Source organism: Danio aesculapii, chromosome 19 (genome assembly GCF_903798145.1).
Source record: "Danio aesculapii chromosome 19, fDanAes4.1, whole genome shotgun sequence".
Taxonomy (NCBI): Eukaryota; Metazoa; Chordata; class Actinopteri; order Cypriniformes; family Danionidae; genus Danio; species Danio aesculapii.
Window position 1 is genome coordinate 42,846,683 of NC_079453.1, and position 20,656 is coordinate 42,867,338.

Consider the following 20,656-nt stretch of genomic DNA (forward strand, 5'->3'; position numbering starts at 1 on the left):
AAAGAAAGAAGAAAAGAAAGAAAGAAAGAAGAAAGAAAAAAAAAGGAGGGGGGAAGGGATGAAGGTATAAAATCAAGCAAGGAAGAAGGGGGGGAAGGAAGGAAAGAAGGAAGAAATGAAGGACAAGAAAAAAGGTTTAAAAGATTATTTTTCAAGCAATTTATTTTATGGCTTTACTGTGATCTTTAAATAGAGTCCTTCATATGTAATAACATTTTTCTCTTTCTAAATATGGCTGGTATATTTTGTTAGTGTACAATCCTTTTCCTGTCTCGGACCACATATACAACACATACACAAATACTTTCAATGTGTTTATTCAGTCGAAGGAGAATGTGAGTCTATGATTGTTGTTTTGCTTTCATGTCTCCAAACGGAGCATGTTAAAAAGCGTCCACGTACATTCAGAAGTTCAAATATTCTTTATATGCAGATGTGAAGAGTTCAGTGAGTTAAAAGAGAAAAGCTCCTCCTCTGCAGTATAACTATAGCAAAGAAATCATTTGGGCAAAAGCAGCAGAGACTGAAGGACACAACCCATGAACTTGTGAAGAGAGAGAGAGAGAGAGAGAGAGAGAGAGAGAGAGAGAGAGAGAGAGAGAGAGAGAGAGAAAGAGAGAGAGAGAGAGAGAGAGAGAGAAAGAAAGAGAGAGAGAGGCAAGCCCATGCGCATCCATTCTGACATTTAACTCAAATATTCAACATGGAAGACTCTAGCATAGTTATAAAGATTAATCACATCCAAAATAAAAGTTTGATTTAGAAATCTGTGTGTGTATTATATTTCTATAATATTTGCATCATGTATACAGTATATATTTCTATCTGTCTATCTGTCTATCTATCTATCTATCTATCTATCTATCTATCTATCTATCTATCTATCTATCTATCTATCTATCTATCTATCTATCTATCTATCTATCTATCTATCTATCTATCTATCTATCTATCTATATTTATATACAGTTGAATTCAGAATTATTAGCCCCTTGAATTAGCCCCCAATTTCTGTTAAACAGAGAGATTTTTTCAACACATTTCTAAACATAATAGTTTTAATAACTCATTTCTAATAACTGATTTATTTTATCTTTGTCATGATGACAGTAAATAATATTTGACTAGATATTTTCAAGACACTTCTATACAGCTTAAAGTGACATTTAAAGGCTTAACTAGGTTAATTAGGTTAACTAGGCAGGTTAGGGTAATTAGGCAAGTTATTGTGTAATGATGGTTTGTTCTGTAGACTATCGAAAAAAAATATATAGCTTAAAGGGGCTATTAATATTGACCATAAAATAAAAAAAAACTAAAAACTGCTTTTATTCTAGCCGAAATAAAACCAATAAGACTTTCTCCAGAAGAAAAAATATTATCAGACATACTGTGAAAATTTCCTTGCTCTGTTGAACATAATTTGGGAAAACTTTAAAAAAGAAAAAAAAATTTAAAGGGGGGCTAATAATTCTGACTTCAACTGTATACAGTGTTCCCCAACCTTTTTGTCACCGCGGACCTTTCAACGCTTGACAATTTTAACACGGCCTGGGGGCTGGGTAAACGTAGATTGCTGGGCAGTCATGATATTCTGATCTCCTGATTGCAACAGAGAAATACTGGGAAATGGCTTTAGACTGATCAGCCTTATAATCTTTAAATGTGTGAGCAAAATCACCTGTTTTGTCATCACTTTAGACATTACGCTTGAGAATCATTCAAATACTAGCGCTAAAAAAGTTTCTGAAACTGCATATTTGCTCTTTAGCATTTGAGACTTTTTTAATGTTGAGGGGTTTGCCTTGTGTTTTAATTGTGATGTAGGACTTATTTTAATTAGTATTGATTGTGTTTAGCACTTTGGGCAATGTTGTGTTGTAAAACAATGTGCTGCAGAAAGTAGTTCCTAATTTTAAAGGATTTTTAGACTCTCCATGTTTCATTTCGTTTTTATTTACACGATTATGCCGCCGAACTCGTCAAAGTCGTAGCAGTGCAACATGGCTGTATATTGTCACTGGTGAGACACTAAGGCACTCAGCCTGTGGCTTTAAGCCGATGCATGCCTCCCACCATTGCCGATATACAGCCATATTGCCATATATATATATATATGCAAATAAATAAACACAGCCCACACAAATTTTTATTTTGGATGTATTTAACCGTGATTAAGTTTTGCCCAGTACTTTTTTTTTACACTTTACATACATATAGAAAAAGTATAGAGGTAAATATACATACAAGGATGCAAGCAGACAAACTAGTCAAAAAAACTAAGCCAAGATATAAAAACAGAAAAGCTAGGAAGTATTTGACATAAAAGCAACTAATAAAATAGCTTTATAAAATAATTCATAACTAAACATGCCAAACTTTTGATTTGACTTTTTTGCTGACTGATTTTAGTTTTCACTAAATTTTCACTAAAAAAATTCACCCACATGTTGGAAGGTCTGAGAATAAACTAACAGCAATCTTTCATTATTAGGATGAACTATCCCTTTAAAAAAAATATGGGTTAAGCATTTTAGGAACAAAAAGTATGGAAAGTATTCGTTTCGATTTTCTTTTGAGACCTGGCAAGTTCACAATAAATTCCGATGCTAGACTCCTTGATGGATCAAACTGAAAAAGATATTCATACCTACAGTATTATATTACAGTAAAATAAGAAAGGCATTCAAAAAACACTATAATGTGAACAGAAAAAGTGATTAACTTTTTATTAACTTTATTTCTGGATGTACATGATGCATAGCCAGTTTTAGCATATATTTAATGTACTTCAAATGCATTTTAATCCAGGTTCACAGTCAACAACCTATCAAAATCTGGATTACACTTTATTATTATTATTATGATTATAACTTTGTATTTAGTAATACCTTCATAAGTAACTAAGCATTAAATGATAAACAACTAAGTTTATACTGTTAACTTTAGACTGCTTAGGATTAGGGTTAGTAAAATAAACTGACATACAGTACTTCCAAAGTTTTTTCTGGTCAATATAAAGTTTGTTCAGTGAAATAAAATGTTATCAAATGCTATCAAATAAAATGACATATAGTTGCAAAGTCATCTCAATAAAGTGTTACTAGAATATGTGCGTGCTGCTTTATGTGACATATCTAACATAATTTTGTAACATAATTTTTTTCCTTTAAAAACTGTAAAAGCCTGTTGCTTGCTTGTTTCTGTCTGTCTTAGTGTAAAAAAGAGCAAACAACAGAGGGAGGGAGAGGCAAAAAAGAACCCAGAGAAAAGACAGGAGATTTCTACCAGATGTAGAGGTTTTTGCGCTGGAGAAAGGCCAGTAAAAACGGACTCATGCTTAAGCTATTTCATGGGCAGCTCAATCATCGGGGGAGGGGCTAACAGTCACAAAAATAAAATATATCTATAATTAAATAAAACTTTCATCCTACTTTCAACACTTTCTAAAGTGCAAAGAGATGCTGGCATCTTTCAGATCCTCAAGTTACTTCTTTCCTATTATTATGAATTATATACTACCTGTATATCCGAACAGTGTGACGCTAAAAATGGCAAAATTAACGAGAGAGATATTTAGTGGCGACTGCTTCTCTTTCCATTTAAGAGGGTCGAGAAATGTTAAGCACAAGGAACTGCATCTCACATTAACCGTGACTCTGATTTTCCACTGCTGGAGCTCTCGCAGAAGAAAGGGGGAGGGACGAGACAAAGGAAGCTGGAAAAAATAAATTCGTCTGCAGTTCCATGAGCTGGAATTTCTGGCATCATCTACCAGACCTCTGAATGTAACCGAATGGAGAAACAAAACTCTAAAATAGTAGTTGATCTTCATTTTAAAGGTTTAAAACAACATTACTGCACTCATTATACACCCTAAATTATTAATAAAAAGCTTCTCTCTTTTTTTGACAGCTTATCTTATTTAAAATAAAAAATGTTTAAGACTTTTCAGGTAACAATGAATATATATATATATATATATATATATATATATATATATATATATATATATATATATATATATACATATATACTGAAAAAAAATTATTCATTGGATTTACTACATAAATTTACAGTAAGTGGTTGCAAACAATTTATATGGGCTGAATTTCAGCAAACAAATTAAATTTGTTTAAATTCAGCCCATATAAATTGTTTACAACTAGTTACTTTAAAGAAAATTAAGTAAATCCAATGATTAATTTTTTGTGTACACTCACCAGCCTCTTTATTAGGTAGACCTGTCCAAATGCTCGTTAACGCAAATTTCTAATCAGCAGAAACTCAACTCATTTAGGCATGTAGACATGGTCTAGACCAGGGGTGCCCAAACTCAGTCCTGGAGGGCCGTTGTCATGCATAGTTTAGCTCTTCCTTCAACACACCTGTCTGGAAGATTCTAGTATACATAGAAAGAGCTTGATTAGCTGGTTTAGGTGGGGTTCGACCTAAAATATGCAGGACATCGGCCATCCAGGATCGAGATTGAGCACCGCTGGTCTAAACAATCTGCTGCAGCTCAAACTGAGCATCAGAATGGGGAAGAAAGGTGATTTAAGTGACTTTGAATGTGATCTACTGGGATTTTCACACACAACCATCTCTAGGGTTTACAGAGTGATATATCCAGTGAGCGGCAGTTCTGTGGGCGCAAATGCCTTGTTGATGCCAAAGGTCAAAGGAGAATGGCCAGACTGGTTTAAGCTGATAGAAAGGCAACAGTAACTCAAATAACCACTCGAAACAACTGAGGTCTGCAGAAGAGCATCTCTGAACACACAACATGTCCAACCTTGAGGCAGATGGGCTACAGCAGCAGAAGACCACACCGGGTGCCACTCCTGTCAGCTAAGAACAGGAAACAGGCTGTAATTTGCACAGGCTCACTAAAATTGGACAAAAGAAGATTGGGAATATGTTGCCTTGTCTGATGAGTCTCGATTTCTGCTGCAACATTTGGATGGCAGGGTCAGAATTTGGCTTCAACAAAATGACAGCATGGATCCATCCTGCCTTGTATGGTGTAATGGTGTGGGGGATATTTTCTTGTCACACTTTGGTTCCATTAGTACCAACTGAGCATCGTTTCAATGCCACAACCTACCTGAGTATTGTTACTGACCATGTCCATCTCTTTATGATCACAGTCTACCCATCTTCTGATGGCTACTTCCAGCAGGATAACGCACCATGTCATAAACCGTGAATCATCTCTGACTCATTTCTTGAACATGACAAAAAGTTCACTGTACTCAAATGGCCTCCACAGTCACCAGATCTCAATCCAATAGAGCACCTTTGGGATGTGGTGGACGCATCATAGATGTGAAGCCGACCAATCTGCAGCAACTGCGTGATGCTCTTATGTCAATATGGACCAAAATCTCTGAAGAATTTTTTCCATTACCTTGTTGAATCTATTCCACAAACGATTAAGACAATTCTAAAGGCAAAAGGGGGTCCAAACCGGGACTAGTAAGGTGTACCTAATAAAGTGGCCGGTGAGTGTGTATTCATACCTCCAAAATGTCAGTATATGTAAGATATCATATATTATATACCCTATAGAAATAATTTTCACCTTACAATTATCTTGAATTCTTTAGCTACTATAATTGCATCTTGTCATTTCTTACTAAAAAATGTTGGTCTTTGTTGACTGATGACATCACAAACATCTCAATGATGTCATGCATCAGGACAAACAGACCTCCCAGAGACACTCCTCCATACCTTTCAGCCACCGCTGTGGTAAATGCTGTGCCTCTTTAAAATGTGTGCGCCCTCCATACGCTTCCTCGTGGGTTGTAATGTCTTCCAGGTGTCTTTAAAGTTTTTTATGGCCCTGAGATATGGCTTCCTTCACCCTAGGACTTAGTTTACAACAAACTAACCAACTAAGCTAATAGTTGTTAAACATTCACAACAGTTTGGGGAACTATTGGGGATAGGGCTGGGCGATATTACAAATGATATGCTGTAAGTCTTCTCATATCCTGATAACAATATATATGTATCATAATATAGTACGATTACAATAAATTCAATCAATGAACAGTTTATATATGAAGAGTTCAGATGCAGGATTGTCCCAACACAAATTAGGTTAATTTAACAAATTTAAGTGGATTGAATATAAAAAATTTAATTAAATCCCCAAAAACATCTCAAGAATTGTGTTATTTCAGCTCATTTTAAATAGTTTAAATAGTTCATATAGTTTAAATAGTTAAAGAGGCAGCGAAAGCATTTTTTTGAGCGTGCGCCATCTGAACTTATCTTCTAATATGAACATTTTTCCCAGCCTCCTGTGTTCATGTTTAGTTATTTCACATTAAAGGCAATGACAAGAACATCTCCATTGAAATTAACGAACATACACACAACAGCCTAAGTAAAACGCTCATTTTGTAAAAACATTTAAGACGGTTTTTGCATCTGAACTCTTCATATTAACCCCATACAGTATAAAAGACGATTTCTTATACATTTAAAAGTACACTCAAAAATTTACTCACTCATATGTGATCGAAGTTCAGTGCAAATGTTTGATTTAAAAAGTAGAAATATGAAACAAGATTTTCCCAGTGATGGGTTGCAGCTGGTAGGGCATCCGCTGTGTAAAAAATATGCTGGATAAGTTGGCGGTTCATTCCGCTGTGGTGAAGCCAAATAAATAAAGGGACGAAGCTGAACAGAAAATTAATAAATGAATGAAATAATAATAATAATGTACAAGAAACACTTTTCTAAAAAAACACAAAAATTTAAAATATTGCGAGATAAAACAGAAAATGTAGACATGATGCTGTTATACGTGTTTCAGTCTGCATATTTGTAATGAAGCATAATATTGAGCTCAGTTAAATAAAGAAACAGTATTACCGTAAACATTGTATTTTTGTGACAAAATAAATGATGGAGTATAATAAGAAATTATAAACTTTTATTTTTGTCTATACTATATACAGTTGAAGTCAAAATTATTATCCTTTCTGTGAATTTTTCAAATATTTACCAAAAAGGGACTAAGCCAAAAGAAAATTGAATGAATGAACGAAGTTTTTCCCAAATGATGATTAACAGAGCAAAGAATTTTTCACAGTATTTCCTATAATATTTTCTCTTCTAGAAAAAGTCTTATTTGTTTTATTTTGGTTGGAATAAAAGCAGTTTAAACAGTTGAACATGTACAGTTGAAGTCAGAATGATTAGCCACCCTGTTTATTTTTCCCCCCAATTTATAACAGAGAGAAGATTTCTTCAAAACATTTCTAAACATAATAGTTTTAATAACTCATTTCTAATAACTGATTTATTTTATCTTTGTCATGATGACATTACATAATATTTGACTAAATATTTTTCAAGACACTTCTATACAGTTTTAAGTGACATTTAAAGGCTTAACTAGGTTAATTAGGTTAACTAGGCAGGTTAGGGTAATTAGACAAGTTATTGTATAATGATGGTTTGTTCTGTAGACTATTGAAAAAAAATTTGCTTAAAGGGGCTTATTCTAGCCAAAATAAAACAAATAAGACTTTCGCCAGAAGAAAAAATATTATCACTGTGAAAATTTACTTGCTCTGTTAAACATCATTTGGGAAATATTTAAAAAAGAAAAAAATTCAAAGGGGGGCTAATAATTCTGACTTCAACTGTATATGAAGAAATAGGTATGTATTTGCCCCCCATTATTGATTTTGAGGCACTTTTTCAATAAACAAATCAATAGCCATGGGTCCTGATGACACACTGAGGTCTTGTAAAAACGAGCTATCAAATGTAGTCTTAATACGCGAGACCATCAAACATTCGTCATTAAAGTGACAGGACTACAATCGGACTACAGTCGCACATGACCTGAGAGCTGTTTGACCAGGCTGTGGATTAAAGCTAATACTGTAAATAATGTTTAATTTCTTACACGGTCCAAGTCACAAGACCTCAGTGTCATCAGGAGCCATAACAATTGATTTGGACTCGTTTGTATGTGTTTGTTTTTAATCTAAAAAACCTATCGCCATTCACTGCCATTATATGAATCACCAACACTCAAAAATGACTTTTGCTGCTTGTCTAAACAACTTATTTAAAATGAGTTGAAACAAAACAATTGTTTTGTTGTTTGTTTGTTTTTGTTTTTTGTTTGTTTTTTTTGGGGGGGGGGGGGATAACTTAAATTTGTAAAAACAATCTAGTTAACTTAATCGATATGTGTTTGGACAACATGAAGGAATTGTGTGGAACCCAGCATTTTTTAAAATGAAGGACCATCAATTGAAGAAAGAAGAAAGAAAGAAAGAAAGAAAGAAAGAAAGAAAGAAAGGAAGCAAGGAAGGAAGAAAGAAGGAAAGAAGGAAAGAAAGAAAGAAAAAAAAAGAAAGAAAGAAAGAAAGAAAGAAAGAAAGAAAAAGGAAGGAAGAAAGAAAGAAAGGAAGGAAGGAAGGAAGGAAGGGAAGGAAGGAAGGAAGGAAGAAAGAAAGAAAGAAAGAAAGAAAGAAAGAAAGAAAGAAAGAAAGAAAGAAAGAAAGAAAGAAAGAAAGAAAGAAAGAAAGGAAGGAAGGAGGAAGAAGGAAAGAAGGAAGAAAGGAAGAAAGAAAGAAAGAAAGAAAGAAAGAAAGAAAGAAAGAAAGAAAGAAAGGAAGGAAGGAAGAAAGAAGGAAAGAAGGAAAGAAAGGAAGGAAGAAAGAAAGAAAGAAAGAAAGGAAGGAAGGAAGGAAGGAAGGAAGGAAGAAAGAAAGAAAGACAGAAAGAAAGAAAGAAAGAAAGAAAGAAAGAAAGAAAGAAAGAAAGAAAGAAAGAAAGAAAGAAAGGAAGGAAGGAAGAAAGAAGGAAAGAAGGAAAGAAAGGAAGGAAGAAAGAAAGAAAGAAAGAAGGAAGGAAGGAAGGAAGGAAGGAAGGAAGGAAGGAAGAAAGAAAGAAAGACAGAAAGAAGAAAGAAAGAAAGAAAGAAAGAAAGAAAGAAAGAAAGAAAGAAAGAAAGAAAGAAAGAAAGAAAGATTCCTACATCTTGGATGGCCTGTGGATGAGACCATTTTCGGAACAATCCCTTTAACGTGATCCTATTAAGGTCCATTTTTGCTGTTTAATTCCCTTCCTCTTCCCCATACCTAAACAAGCCAACAGGACAATCCATCAACCTTCGCAGCTCCCGCCGTTCCACTTATACCACTAACCAAAGGTTTCTGGGATCTGAGAAAGCCATGCCACGTTTTTCAGAAAATCACACCATAAAACAAGCACTTGTCTTTACCCAAACCACTATCACACATACAACACACTCCCTAACTGCAATATTTGAGTAATTCTCAAGTTTTAAAGGCTTTGAAATGTGCATTTTAATTTGATGTTTTACATAGTTTGATGTTACGACATAGTGTAGCCCCTTCCCTATTTAAAAACAGCCAATAGTGTTTTGTTTTATCACAGCTCTGTCAGTGAGAGAGGTTGAGCTCAAGCGTCTTGAAGGGGGCGGGGCATGTAAGATATTAGAGAGCATTTGATTGGTTAGATGAGAACCTGAAGTGTGAGGTGACGTGAATAAAACTGTTGATCCATTTAGGTGAAGGTGACAAACTACAAACTTTACATGTTTATATCAGTTTTATATATTCTAAATGCAAAGTTTTGGTGCACACTAGCTTATAGATATCCTAAAACTAACAATACTAATAGTAACATCTAAAAAACTTTATTTTAATTTCCTGGGACCTTTAATACAATTTTCACATAATAACAATGCATCATACTAACTGACGTTAATTGGGCAGGTCTGCTGAAAACTGGACTAAGTGCAGCATATTTGGTCAAAAATATTTAGCAAGCAAAATAAATGTTTAGATTTGACCAACACACAGGCTGAGCTGGAGAGAGAGAGAGGAAAGACTGGGGAAAGAAGGAGGGAAAACACATGAGAGACAAAAGCAGGAGGAGTTTGAGGGGTCACACATGTTGCTTATAAACTTACTGAAAGTGGAGAAGGATGGAGAGAACTGTCTGTTTGGGTCTTTGACTGACTTCATGTGCTGAGTCGACTTCCCCCCACACACTGACCCCATGGAAAATGTGACATGGCATGTGTAAAGCTCACTTTATGACCCTAAAAACAAAATAAAACAATGAAACATGTAACGTCTGTCATGACAAATATTCAATTCAATTCAAGTTAATTTGCATAATGCTTTTCACAATAATTACTGTTTCAAAGTAGCTTAACAAAAGGAGCACATTATTGCATTACAATGACATTCTGAAAAAATAAAGGTTATTTATTATAATTATATTTATCATTAACTATATTTGCCATATTTACCATAAAATAATCCAAACACAGTACATGCAGACATACATTCAATATTAATGTAGGGTTCACTATAAGCTCACTCTAAGTTTATACTGGCCTGTATAAAAATCATTTGTAACACTATATAGCATGAAATTTTAGGAAACAACAATAGAAAAATAGAAAAAAATGGAAATGCATAGAATTTATGGATATGTTTATATGTGATTATAGTGAATGTCAGACATGCTGAGAATACTAGAAGTCTCAACATGAAGTCATTCATTGGATTGAAATAGTTTTTAAAGACAATGTTCAAACAATGTTTTTGTTAGCAGAAATAGGTGGGAAAAAACATGAAAAAAGGAGATTTGGGATTAAAATGTTTAAAATAAAATAGAATAAAATAAAAAAGGAAAAAGGCGAGTTAAAATGTTTTTAAAAATGTGTAATTTCATGCTAACTTTATGTGCTCTTTTAACAATAACAATTTTTAAAAAGTACAATTAAATTAAATTAAATGGGGGTAGAGAAAATGTTTTTAAAAAATGTATAATTTCATGTTAATTTTCATGTGCTTTTTTACAATAAAACTGTTTTAAAAATAAAATGAAATAAACTTTAATTGATTTGGAGAGGGGGGTAGTTAAAATGTTTTTAAAATGTGTGATTTCATGTTAACTTTCGTGTGCTTTTTAAAAAAATGTTTAGAAAATGTAATTAAATGAAATGAAATTAAATTAAATGGGAGAGGAGAGTAGAAAAAATGTTTTTAAAATGTGTAATTTCATATTAACTTTCATGTTCTTTTTGACAATATATTTAATATACAATTAAATAAAATAAAGTAAAATAAAGTAAAATAAAATAAAATAAAAATAAAAAATAAAACAAAATAAAATAAAATAAAATAAAATAAAATAAAATAAAATGTACTTGAAGAAAAAGACATACTGGAACATTATATTCTTGCATCTCTGTGTCTTTTTAAGAGTTTTGGATCACGCCTGAAGACTAGTAATAATTTTATTTTATAGGTTCAGCCTCACTTAAATGCAGACTAGTTAGGCAGAGTTTTTTTTTTTTCAACAGGTGGAGTCTAACTGTAAACAGGTGGCCAGTGAGGAGACATGTATTCACTCAATCCATAAACCAGTGGTACATTGACTACTGATATACATTAAAATCTATACTTTTAAACAATCAATAAATATATAATACATTCGACCCAGATTTAAAGAAGACACTAACTATCTTGTAATCAAATGTTTGTAATCAAATGACTTGAAAATATTAGAGTAATAATATATATTAGAAATATATTATTTATACATTGCTGCTGTCCTTCAGTCACGTAATATATAATACAATTTAGTACAATCACTTTCATTTCACTATCATATATATATATATATATATATATATATATATATATATATATATATATATATATATATATATATATATATATATATATATATATTCCCTATTTTTAAATGTGCTGGTCAAAATAAGTATATTGCTTCCTTTTTAAATTAATGTATCTGTTATACTGAATGACAATAGAACAGAATTTTACCAATATTTTGATACATTTTTCCTATAATTAAACATTCAAAGAAACATTTAACATTCATTAAATAAGCATTCATGATAACTTTTGTCGGTGACACAATGGCTCAGTGGTTAGCACTGTTGCCTTGCAGCAAGAAGGTTGCTGGTTTGAGCCCCGGCTGGGCCAGTTGGCGTTTCTGTGTAGAGTTTAGATGTTCTCCACGTGTTGGTGTGGGTTTTCTCCGGGTGCTCTGGTTTCCCCCACAGTCCAAAGACATGTGCTATAGGTGAATTGAATAAGCTTAATTGGCTGTAGTGAATGAGTGTTTATGTTTGTTTCCCAGTACTGGGTTGCAGCTGGAAGGGCATCCGCTGTGTAAAACATATGCTGGATAAGTTGGCGGTTGATTCCGCTGTGATGACCCCTGATGAATAAAGGGACTAAGTCGAAGAAAAATGAATGAATCAATCAATTTAAATTGATCCAAACACCAAAAAGGCATGTCATATTTACAGTTTCTCTTCACATACCAAAAAAACAAACACAAAAAAAAGGTTTTAAAGGCACAGAAATGATCGCTCTAATGATCTAATATTTAGGAAATATTGTACAAATTAGACATTTTTTTTTTAAATATAACCTGTATTTCTCTGACATATTTACATCTAATCCAATCAATCTATGAAGTATGAAAGAAATAAGAATGCATGCTAGACCAAATCATCCAAATCGATGGAATTTGTGTTGGAGAACATAATATGTGGAATGCTAAGCTGTCTGGGCAGTCATATTTTCCATATTGAAAAAACAGTCAAACCTCCTCCTCTTTAACAATGTACCAATCAGACTCTTCTTTTGAGGAGTTTATTACAGTATATCGAATTTCAGATGCACGCACAACATCTGCAAAAGTTTCTTTCTCTCAAATCAAGGCGGAGTCCTAATAAACAGTTCCCTCCCCTCCACTTTTGATTGACAGCCCAATTCAGCCAATCAGCGGACAGCACTCTAAACGGCTGCGTTCTATCATTGGCATTCAGGTTTTCCATGCTTCCCACACTGTTGGAGACCACAGCAGCAGAGAGCTGTAATTGTGTGTGTTTACAGAGTGGTATATTGGTGCATGGTGAAGTTGGCAGGGCAGCTAGCAATACTCAACATCCTGCACATTTTAACACTTTTGTCTTCTAGTGCTTCTGAGATCTGAAAATCCGTTGGTTTACACCTCTGTCTTGCTGCAGCAGACTAAGAGTGAGTGAGTTTCCCAGATGTGTGATGATATACTGCACCACGTTTGCCCTCTTCCAGACGTACAGAGAGAGAGAAGGAGAGAGAGAGAGAGAGAGAGAGAGAGAGAGAGACAGCTGGACTCACTTAAACTGTTCCTCATGTGTGCTGTTATATGGAAAAGATTTCACCGTTTGCCTTTACTGAGACTGCTTCAGCTTAACCATTTAATCACCCACTCATATATGCAGGATTCAGCTTTGCTTGGACCTGATCAAAAATATTTGAAGCTAGTAACTTTATAGTTTTAATTGCTAGACTGAAATAATGACAATTGCGGCTATTACGTTGCATACATGGAAAATCATGAAACTGATGTTGTGTCTGAAATAGCATACTTCTAAACTATATAGTACATTAAAACAGTAGTGCTTTTTTTTAATATAGCTAAGAGTGCTTCTACAGGTGGTTTGTCAAGCCCACACACTTATGTGAATCTCACTTTATAAATGCACAATGTTTTTTTTTTTTTCAGAGATATGGGGCTCTATTTTGACGATCTAGGCACAAAATCTAAAGCGCATGGCACAAAACCATTAAGGGCATGTCTCAATCCACTTTTGCTATTTTAATGACAGAAAAATACGATCTGCGCCACGGCGCATGGTCTAACAGGGTTGAGCTTATTCTCTGAGTTATAGGTGTGTTTTGAGAATAAACCAATCAGAGTCTCATCTCCCATTCCCTTTAAGAGTTAGTTGCGATACGCCATGGTGCATTTGATATTTACATGGCGGACTTTGTAAATTTACTTTCACTTTCTTTCTTTCGTGGATTAGAAAACGTGTTGTACACACAGACATCCATTAGCCTACATAATTAATTTCGTTTGTTAAGCGCAAAGATTTGTTTCAAAACTATTTCTAAATTCAGTTCTAATTTCTAGCAATCGAATAACTGAACGATAATAACGAAGTATGCTCAAAAGTTATAGCCAAACACACATGCTATGCTCCATATGGTCCATAATCTGACCGGTGGACAAATCTAAGCTTGTTTTTAATAAAACAAATATAAATATGCATATAATAAATAATACTGCAACTAATAATAATATACAAATGCAAATAGTCATGAATAAACTAAAAAAGCCACTCTGAGATGAAAAAGGCATGAATGCAGTTTTTTTATATTTATGTAGAAAATAATAATTTTAAAAATATTTTATTCCTTTAATTCTAATGGAATAAAACGAGCTCTGCGGTGGACTTTAGACCTGCTTTCAGCTGGTCTATTGCGCAGTCTATTTTAGTTCCTCAAAATAGCAACGCGCCAACAATGTGCCTTAACTCTTTTCTAGACCGAAACACCTATGAGTCCACAAAGTGGTGCAATTGGATTTGCTATTTAAACAACGTGGCGGGAAACGGGAAAATTAGGTTGCGTTGGTCTGAAAATAGCAACACGTCAGGGCAAACAGGTACTGCGCCTTATTGTGCCGGGTGTATGATAGGGCCCCATGGAGTGATTGTAAGAAAGTGCAAATTTGCAAAAACTGGTGCAAGTGTCACACAGAGTTTTCAACAGGTGGTTTGTCAAGCCTACTCACCTGTGTGAGGCACACTCAGAATTACATGTTTTGAGGTTGTTGTGTGGTGTGGTGAGGGGTTGGGGGCGGGGATGAAGAGGGGTAAATTGAACTCTTTATTTTGATAAATTGACTTTTTGACAGTGCTTTATAGTTTGAAATAATATATTGTCGTGACTGGTCAGGTAAATTACAGTAAGAAACTGCTACTGAGAAGCAAGTACCTTTTCTGTTATTTTACAGATTTATTTTTTAAAGTGTAGTCTTATTAGTGTTGTTGGTAAACATTTATGTGATTTTGGAATGAAAACAGTTCAAATTAAATTAATGAATTCATTATTATTATTATTAAAAACATTTTGTCCAGGACTTCTTCAAACAATTACATTTTACAGTGTTATTTTTAATAAGATCAAATATCAACTACAGTTATAAATCAATTTATCAGTGAATCTCTAGAATTACACATTATTATTAAATCATATGAAATATATGATCATTAAACTTATTTATGCACTGTAAAATGCTGGGTTTCACAAAATTCCTTCATTCCTTCCAATACAAATTCATTTAGTTAACATAATCATTTTTTAAAATAAATTTAAGTGGATTGAACAAAAACCATTAAGTTGTCCCCAAAAAATCGTAAGAAATTTGTTGTTTCAACTGATTCTAAATAAGTAGCTTGAACAAACAGCAAATATGATTATTTGAGGGTGATTTTGAAATAAATACAATTAAACAAAATAAAAATAATCAATATGTTTCAATAAACTGTATTGTCAGAATACTAATGTGCTTTTGGGGGCAGCACGAAGGCACAATGGGTAGCACGATCGCCTCACAGCAAGAAGATCACTGGTTTGAGCCCCGGCTGGGTCAGTTTGCATTCCTCTGTAGAGTTTGCATGTTCTCCCCGTGTTCGCGTGGATTTCCTCTGTGTGCTCCGGTGTCGTATAGGTGAATTGAATAAGCTAAATTGTCCGTAGTGTATGTGTGTGATGTAAGAGTGCATGGGTGTTTCCCGGTGTTGGGTTGCAGCTGGAAGGGCATCCGCTGCATAAAACATATGCTAGATAAGTTGGTGGCTCATTCCTCTGTGGCAACCCCTGATTAATAAAGGGACTAAGCCGAAAAGAAAATGAATGAATAATGTGCTTTAGGAATGAATGAATGAAATATTAAATAAAATACAAAGGTTAATGAGTTGTCAGAATACTAATGTGCTTTTGGTATGAATTAATGAAATAAGAAATAAAATACAATGATTAAAGATAACTATTTACTTTACACTTGCATAAACATGAAATCTGAGTATCTAAATATTTAATGGAAAATTAGTTTAAAACTCAGTAAAACTAGAAGTTTACAATGCAATAATTGATTAATAAATTTGATTATGAGGGTTTTTTTTTTCCATTCTACAATAAGATCAATATATTATCTGTGCTAGACAAAACGTTTCTGCTCCTAAAAGGTATTATATGTCAGGTCTTTACTTTCAAACCACTGCAGACCCATCTACCAATTTAACTGGCTGTGCACTCCTGTGACATTGTGCTTGTGTATTTTTATACCTCTTATTATGCCTTTGCTGACCAGACTTTGAGTCATGTGGACACGGAATAAAACTAACTATGTGTTAGGCAGAAGCAAGGGTGGTTCCCAGCTCTGATTCTCTCTTCTCTGTTGAAAAGACCAACATTTTCTGATTTATCTCACAGATTAAGAATGCTGGATCTAGCTGTCAGATGGTGATGGTTTTAAACAGCAGATTTCCATTTAATTTTGTACAATAAGTTATATTTATATTTTAAAAACGAAATGTTAATGATGACAATCTGTATTATCGATTGAAGTATTTTTTGATTAGGCCTATTCATGTCATTAACGTTAACAGAATAACTTTAGGTACATAAACTGTAGTGCTATCTGTAACGTTATTTGGAGAAAATACCAAACATGTCGCCTAGGTGTCATCTATTTAAGCACAAGTTATTCATGATCACTGAATGTGTGAAATTACTCTCTTACTTGCCTCGTTTAGTTGTTCATAGTGAGAGAATTCACGATCGTTAAGTGAGAAACAAACAAAACAATCAAACGTTCAACGTTGACTAATATAACGCCTCTGATTGGCCAGTCTAATCACCAACTCACCAAAACGGCGTGTGATTGGTTGTAAGGCTCAACGTTGCGATAAAACGCAAAATAAAGCCGCTAATAGTCTCTATTAATTAATTTTGCACTATATAATGAAAGCGTAATATTTTATTTTGATTCTTCAGTGCCATTTTAATCCCTTATAGCTTGATACAGTCATCATTATTGATCATTTCAGAACATACCTTTGAAAAACTTGGTGTTTACATCGGTGACTAATCTAACGCGTCTCATTGGTTACTGCATTTACCAACACAACAGAAATGTGTGTGATTGGTTGGCGTTGTGATTAGATATGTAAAATGAAATCCACACAGAACTGAAGTCACTAATTGACACTCATACTTTTTGTATTGTTGCTACATCGGATATGGATGTGGCCGGAACTTAACAAGAATTGTTTATAAAATTTACCAGTTATTGTATTTTATTACCGTCTTCCCCCACCCCAACCCTAAACCCAACTGTCACAGTAATGTAAAAACAGTAGGTGTACCAAGTATTATTTATGCTATCTATTAAATTACCCAATAAATTGTATTTTTAACGCTTACCCCCACCCCAACCCTAAACCCAAGCATCACAGTACTTTAAAAATGTTTATTATTGTTATACAGTTAATAAAAAATGCTATTATAATTGACGTGCATATCGCACTTCCGGCCGCATATACTATCGAGACTTTACCTACTTTTTGTTCAATTCAATCACAACAGTTGTAAAAGTTTAATCTAATTGTGCAGGGACATTTTTAGCCTATATCTTGAAATAATGGGTATATTTGTTAATTCAGTGAATAATCTGATTGGCTGCAGCATTTACCAACTCAACAGAAATGTGTATGATTGGCTGTAAGACTCAGCGCTGCAATTAAACAGACACACAAAACAAAATCGACAACTAGCTACCACTCTTCATAAATTCTTCACCTAAATCTTGACAGTCATTATAGTTTTAACTATGCAGGGTTACTTTTTGCCTCCTTATCTTTAAACCTTGGGCCGTTTTTGTTAATCATCAACCATCAACTGATGTGTCATACAGTTTGATTTTCTTCACTCATGTTTTTTTTGCAGCAGATTTTTCTCTCTTTTCATATGGAAAGGTCATCACCACAGAATCCAAAGTGAGGAAAAAAAGGATATCAGCCTTGGAGCATAGCCTGTAATTTGAAAACCTCAGTCAACTTTCCTTCTCTCCGTGCGAGTGTGTCCTCTTCTCAGTCAAATGAGCTCTAAATTATGGGAGTGTGTGCTCCTCCTCCTTAATGACCCACTGTCTAGCTGTGCTTTCTTGAAGATGGGATAATTCACATGCCACACCAGCAGTCTAGCACTCTCTCTGCTCACCCACGGTGCCTGTGTATCCCATATATAAGGTACAATCCATTCGACTCACCAGAAGTCTATTAAATAGGCTATTTATATTGTGTTTAAGAAAAGAGTGACACTACGAGAGGGCCATACTATCCACGGGTCATTCAAGATGTAAAATCGTTAGCTAAAACTGTGGTCATTTGCCATTTCTAAAACACATGTCAACTGCTAAGCACTTTGAGAGTGAAACAATATTCACAGGCAATACGAAATGAATGCAACTGGCTAATTGAGGTCTCATAAAGCAAAGTGATTAGTTTGCGCAAGAAATCAATGTAAACACTAGCTCGGGCCTCGTTGAATGCCAACACTTTGAATGCATCTTAATATGTAGCATAGCCTATATTGTACATTATGCCACTTTAACTACCTAAACAAGTAGCTAAGCATTGGCAAGTGAACATATGGTCAAAATAAATAAAGCAATAAGCTACAAAAGTCATGGTTTGAAATGCATTTACAGCTACACTGCTAACGGTTTTACCATAGTATAAGTATTTAACTGTAATATGAACTGTATTTTACTGTATAGGACAGTCAAGCAGTTTGTTTTAAAGATGCTTTTTGAAATTACTGTATATTTTACAGTAAAGGTATACATACAATTCTGTAAATACATATACGGCTAAATAAATGGTGCTGTAAATGTAAATACAGTATTTTTTGCTGTATTTAATACAGTACGTTACTGTAGATTCTACAAGAAATTGTTGACACATATTTAAATGAATTCTGCAATTGCAAAACATAAATAAAATGCAGCTGCAGCAGATTTAATTGGTAACACTTTAGTCTTGGTCACAATTCACGATATTAACAAACAACTAACTAGCTTAAATTAAAAATTATTAAAATTCTTTAACAAAACATGGTTGAAATGGAGCGGGATGAAGCACAAGCTTATTATTTTCTCACCCCATTACCACACACATCATTCGTCTATTACTTCAGCTTATTTCTTCTTTTACTTATCTCTTCTTTTTATACAGATGAGCTTTGCATGAGACTTATTTGATCATTTGATCATCTTTGACATATTATACAGTATGTTTGATTACATTTGTACATTTACATTTTATAACATAGACCCCAAAAATACAATGCAAACAGCCATTAACTGACATTTAATCATACCTTTCTCTTTTTATTCTTTTTCAATCACCTCTATTCATCATTATATTACTTTAATAATATATATTTATACAACTTTTTAAATTAATTAATATCCTGACATTGGTTAAGAATCTGTTCTAGACTGTTTCATAATTTCACACCACATACAGACATACACAAATTTTTTAAAGTTGTCCTTGTTTTCAACCTCCTAAAATTTTATTCTTCTCTCAGATTATATCTTATATCCTATGATTAGAGATCATACTTTATAACTACTAATGAACAGATAATATCTTAATAATTGGCAGGTAATAAGCTAGTAATTAATAGCATGAATTGTGACCTAAAGTGTTTTCAATTTTTAATCAAACCAAATCTGCCAAGTGTGAACACAGCCTAAATCAGGGGTCACCAATCTCGGTCTTGGAGGGCCGATGTCCCTGCAGAGTTTAGCTCCAACTTGCCTTAACACACCTGCCTGGATGTTTCAAGTATACCTAGTAAGACCTTGATTAGCTTGTTTATGTGTGTTTGATTAGTGTTGGAGCAAAAATCTGTAGGCCACCGGCCCTCCAGGAACAAGTTTGGTGACCCCTGGCCTAAATCAACCTAGAGTGCTCTTGGTAATTCCTCACTTGGATGCCATCCTAACACTACTAGCTTACTAATTCACTATTTATGATAGTTATTAAGGTAAAAGTTGGGTTTAGGTAGGTAGGGTTTAGGTAGGATTAGGGAAGCAGAATAATATCATAGGTAATATCTACTAATGAACGATTAATATCTTAATAATTGGTAGGTAATAAGCCAGTAGTTAATAGCATGGATTGTGAGCAAAACCATTTTGAATCAAACCATAATCTGCCAAGTATGAACACTGCCTAAATCAACCTACACTATATGGTGCTCTTGATAATTCCTTATTTGGATGCTGTCCTAACACTACTAGCTTACTAATTCACTGTTCATTAATAGTTAATAAGGTAAAAGTTGGGTTTAGGTAGGATTAGGAAGGCAGAATAATATCATAGGTAATAACTACTAATGAACTGTTAATATCTTAATAATTGGCAGGCAGTGGTGGAAAGAGTACTGAAAAAAATCATACTCAAGTAAAAGTACCATTACTTGCCTAAAAATGTAATTTGTGGATGTGTGTAAACGTAACATTATTTAGTGCATCTAGCTATTGCCCAGCACCCACACAACATCATAAGACGTTATTATTAGGTTAGATTTAGGTTGTGATGCCAGGTGACCAAAATTCAACATCTAGCCAGCATCTAAGGACGTTATTTTGATGTCCAATAATGACGTCAAATGACGTTGATATTTGGTTG

The 20,656-nt window shown here is 33.9% G+C and overlaps 1 long non-coding RNA gene across 1 annotated transcript in view; it reads right to left on the reverse strand.

Moving 5' to 3' along the window:
• The window catches only part of LOC130246549 (uncharacterized), a 49,888-nt gene that overhangs the window by 15,330 nt on the left and 13,902 nt on the right, over window positions 1-20,656 (reverse strand). The window contains exon 2 of the long non-coding RNA XR_008839453.1: window positions 9,977-10,108. This is a non-coding gene — a long non-coding RNA (uncharacterized LOC130246549). The remainder of the gene's footprint in view (window positions 1-9,976; window positions 10,109-20,656) is intronic.